Source organism: Neopelma chrysocephalum, unplaced genomic scaffold (genome assembly GCF_003984885.1).
Source record: "Neopelma chrysocephalum unplaced genomic scaffold, ASM398488v2 Primary Assembly neopelma1_97390, whole genome shotgun sequence".
In the NCBI taxonomy this organism is placed as follows: domain Eukaryota; kingdom Metazoa; phylum Chordata; class Aves; order Passeriformes; family Pipridae; genus Neopelma; species Neopelma chrysocephalum.
In genome coordinates, this window is record NW_020926031.1 from 3,681,968 (window position 1) to 3,686,910 (window position 4,943).

Sequence of the window (4,943 nt, forward strand, 5' to 3'; positions counted from 1 at the left end):
GGAGTAGAAAAAGGGTAATCTCAAGAAATCTCAAAAAAAGAAAACCCAACCAAAACCAACTAACCAACAGAAACAAAACAAAAAACCCTGAAAAAAACCAACACCAAAAAAACAAAACTCAAATCAACAAATTAGATCAATTCAGGTGAACATTACCAAAAAGGACTCTTCAGGAGACTCTCCATAACTCTTTCAGGTCACAGGTTCACCAGCAGACAAACCTTGCAATCCTTCTTTTACACATTTAGAGATTAAAATACTTCACATTATTCAACATCCACGAAGCATCAATCTTCTGTGAATTTACTTGTCATGAAGCTAGAGAATGTATGAGATCCCAACACGTTCCTGATACTGATCTAAATAATTCTGACTGCATACACAGGCAGACAGACTGCATAAGTAGATAAACTGCTTAAAATGTTAACATGTTTTATCATTTTTAAACTCATCAGGAATTCAGCATACTACTTCATACACAAAGGCTCCAACTACAAAGACCCACAAGGATTTAATCAGTGCTACCAAGTTATTAAGAGCAACTAATCATGCCAAATCAGGCAAGTTTGAAGATGATGAATATTTATAAGGTTTTGTTATGTAGTTTATTTTGAAGAAATTCTAAACTCACGCTACAATTAAAGCATTTTCAGAACCTCAGTCTGCAGCTTTTTGCCAAGTCTATAATTGATTCAGAAAATTCCCTCCTAATGATGGTGGCCAGGGCAGACACTTGCCTTGCTCTGGTTCTCAAAAGAATCCAGCTTCTACAACTTCTAGATCACAGCAGTAAAACTTGGTCTGCCACAGGCTTCAGTGCCAACGTGACAGCAGAAACACTGGTGTGCAACACTGGTGTACAGGAATTACCAGTAGCATTAATGAGACAGTACCACGTGTGAACTTGGCAAAAACAAGGGCCCTGGTGGCTTCACATGTAAGATCAGGCAATTGGCCTGAGAAGTAAAATGATGTGTGCTTTCAACAGTCTTGTGTTAGTCAAACGAGATGGGATATACAATAAAGACAACATAAAGCTGATTTATTGCCCTAAATCTACGTTCCCTAACTTGACCACTCCAGTTCCCAAAGCACTGGGTAAAAAAATCAAACAAAAAGGCAGGATTTTATACAATCTCATTTTACACACAGCAATAAAGGATAACAAGTTTTTTTTAAAATCTCTACATCACTTCAGCTTACTTTTCCTACCTCCTCGAAAATTGCCCCAAACAATTCGTCCAAACACAATCTCCAAGGTAAACAAGCTTTAACCACGTTCACCATAAATAAAACAATTAAAATTAGTCTTTTCCTAGCAATTCTTCACTTCAATTTTTTACAAGATTGCTGAAAACTAGGGAAATTCCCAAAGGGTTTTGAAGCCTTTGATTATTTGAAAGATTTGAGAATTTTTAAACTTAAGTAAAACTATCTGGTTTTAATTTTTAGACGTCATCATAATATAGGATCTTCGGAATTTTCACAAATGCAGATTTTACAATTATTTTTATCAGTCTCAAACTGAGTGTTAAGAACAAGACTGATCAGACTAGTTTCTGTGCTACATGACCAGCTGCTTGAAAACGTATTTTATACATTTGCTTCAGAAATGTACTCATTAATTCAGTTAATTGTTTTATGCCTTGTATACTTGCAAACCAGTGGGTTCTGAGGCTCTTCCTCCTTCCCTGACATTTTTCCTTCATCACTCTACAGTTGCAGGGCTTGGTCCCCAACCCCAATACAGTGGTGGTGTCTGGTGTGTGGCCCTGCACACACAGTGGGAAACATCAAACTCGATGCTATAGGAGAGACCTCTGTGCTTTATTCTAACAGTATCTTGATGCGTATTTCATAGATTTTATCTACAAGTAGCACATCAGATTGCCCAAAACTCTTTGTAAAGCCAACTCATTTAATACTTTATGCTACCATCTGTCTTATACTCAAAAAGAAAAACTTGTGAGGTCTGAATTAAAAAAAACCACCAAGATGAGACTAAAACTTGTGCATAACACCAAGTAATACATAGAAAGATGAGAGAACTGGCAAGAAAATCTGATCTATCAACAAAAACAGAGAGCACTTCAGAATTCTGAATCATTAAAAGCACTGTAATCCCACATTAAAAGCAATTGCTTATCTGACACTAGAGCTCTGACATAACCAACAAACTCATAAACACGAGCAGTTTACAGCCGTCAGGGGTGTGTTTCAACAAAGGCAGTCCTGGCTGTTCACCTATTTGCTGGTTTAGTTTTTACAGTTTTGGACAATTCAATTCTAGTTCTACTGCTAACACTGTTAGTAAACTCTCAAGTCTACAGCATATTTTTCCATCTCAATTGTTCAGGCAAACTGCAACTCATTCTAAAAACAAGTTGCAGAAGGTCAGATCTTAACAGAAAGCAACTTTCAAACAAGTTCCATCAAAAATCACCTTATTACATATACACAGTGCTATCTCATAAGCATATTTTATCAACTTATGGACATCACAAAAACTGAAAACAAAGATGTGCATTGACAGACCCTGCACATGCAAATACAAAACCAGACGCAAAACCAACTAAAGCAATTTCTCTAGATTTTTATTACAAACTTTCTGATTTCTATCTTGTTAAAAAATCAATATACTAAAATTATTATAAAAGCATCTAATACAATATAATTAATATATAAAAAATATCAACCTAATATGCGATCTCTCAAATGGTCTGACAGTATTTTCAGTAAATGAATTCTACAGTAACCTGCAACAAACCCTAGCTAGGGGCCTAATACCTTCCAGTTCAATGAAACACTGGAGGTACTAAACAACTTGTCCCTTCTCTCTTTCTTCTGGACCTAACAGGGTAGGGGAATCCTTCTGTATTCATGTGCAAAGTAAGTTATATGCTTGACAGTTTGAACAATTCCCGAAGGTACCATTTCATCCAAGGGATTAACACACAGCTTTACACCAACTGAAGACAGAAAGGAAAAAGGGAGCAAAAAAGCATGCAAACACGGATACATGGATCCTTCACGTCTTTCCAACTAGAACAGATCATTTCAATGCCGTACATGAGACAAAAAAGAGACAAGAAGTTCTAACTGTGAAATTATCTTGCTGCTTGACATGCAGATGAAGGTTAAAAGTTTTATGAAAAGTTAAAGCTGAAAAAATGTGAAAACATGAACAAAATACAGAAATGGAAACAGAACATGTAATTGAAAAAAAATTCTTAATTTTCACATCTTAAAGAAATCATCACATGAAAGCACTATGCCTGCTCTCTTTTCATTATCATTTATGTAAATCCTAATTCACAATTAAAATTAAACAGATGATTAAATCATGCTTGTAGGCAGCATGAAAACATAACAGGCCTACTCACATACATAAAGTTAAGTCCAAATACTGCATATATTCACATGCTTCAAGGGGAGTAATCCAGAAGGAGAAACTACAGCCTGAGAAAAAGCATTGGCTCCGAATATGCACTGTGGATTACCTTTACAATTCTGAAGCATAAATAGCAATAATGAACAATAACGGTGCATCCGAATTTTGACACGCAAGCACCGACAAGTATGAGTCATCATAACTCACTTTTTTCCCCGGAAAGATGCTACTTTTGACGTAGCATCTTATTTGTGCAGTGTTAAAAATAGATTTGGCTACTAAGGTACAGTATTAATGAAAGAAAGAAAACAACTTGGCCTTTGTCCCTTATTCAGCTCTCTTCCTGGAAAAACTTTGCCGAGTTGTTACGCAGCTTAATTTGCCCCTAAAAGTGAGCCATGCCAAGCCTCCCGCCCGCTCCTCCCTCGATCGAGGTTACTTCTCTCTCCCCACCGGAGCTGGTAACACTGGTAACACACACAAAAACAAGCTCCGCACAATGCCAGTGCCAGACGGCTCGTCACAAACTGAAGAGGCCGCTCCCAGCAACTTTGGGTGACTGATAGCAGTTTCTTCTTACAGAATTTAAACTTACTTTTTTTTTTCTCTTCCACAATTAAGGCTTAGGAAGTCATGGCAAGTAACATGAAAATTCATGGGTTTTTTTGCAAGGGGGCAGGGAACAATAAAGCAAGCCCCCGGGCAAGGAAAGCCGCACGGCTGATGACCAAGCTTGCTTTGTCAAGGGAGGTGCAGCTGCAGACACGGGAGCACGTCAGCCCGGGCGGCAGGGCAGGACACGGCAGGACATAGGGCAGGACTCCGGCCTCCCCGGCACACCCGGCCCCGCCGCCCCCAGCTCGGCTTCCCGCGAAGGCTCCGCCGCCAGCCCCTCTCCGCGGCCCGAGCCCCTCCGGCTCCCCGCCCGCCGCACAAGGTGCCCCCGCCCCACCGCCGCCTCTTACACAACCCTGCGGGTGCTCTGCGGCCTCCCGGCCCCGGGTCACACGGCGCCGGGTCCCGCGGCCCTGCCCCGGCCCCGCCGCACTCGCACCGTACCCGAAAGAGCTGCGCCGCCGGCCCGGAGGGAAGAAGCGCGGGGCCGGGGCGGCCCAGGGGCGCGCCCAGCCCGGCAGAGCCCGGCTCAGCACAGGGCACAGCCGCTGCCGCATAGCCCTGGCGGCCCCGCCGCCAGCACCGGCCTTGCCCCGCCGCCCGGCCCGGCTCCGGTCGCTCAGCACGCGCCGCTCCCCGGCGCCATGTTCTCCGCCCGCCTCCCCCCGCCGCCCGGCCAATCCCTCCCGGCGCCCGCGGGGTCCCGTCCGCCCTCCGCGCCCGGGCCTGGCGGGACCCGTACCTGGGGGTACCTGGGAGTGCCGGAGCTGCCTCTGCCGCCAGGAGGGCCGGGGCTGCGGCTGGGGAGGGGGCCGGGGGCCTCTGGGAAGAGGCGGAGGCGGTGGAGGGGGTGGGTGGCTGGGCGGGGAGCCGGGGCGACACTCGGCGCGGCGGGGGGGCCGCGCCCGGCGGAGGCGGACGGGGCTGCGGCGGGAAG

At 44.3% G+C, this 4,943-nt stretch overlaps 1 protein-coding gene across 4 annotated transcripts in view; it reads right to left on the reverse strand.

Annotated features, from left to right (window-relative positions):
- The window catches only part of IDE (insulin degrading enzyme), a 61,566-nt gene extending 56,749 nt beyond the window's left edge, over positions 1 to 4,817 (reverse strand). The window contains exon 1 of one of the 4 annotated variants that reach the window (XM_027672390.1): positions 4,749 to 4,817. The gene's annotated coding sequence lies outside the window, so the exon portion shown is untranslated. Of the gene's footprint in view, positions 1 to 4,450; positions 4,562 to 4,748 lie in introns of those variants that run through there. The other 3 variants (XM_027672391.1, XM_027672388.1, XM_027672392.1) reach the window with 3 other exon arrangements.
- Positions 4,818 to 4,943: the final 126 nt, after the last annotated feature.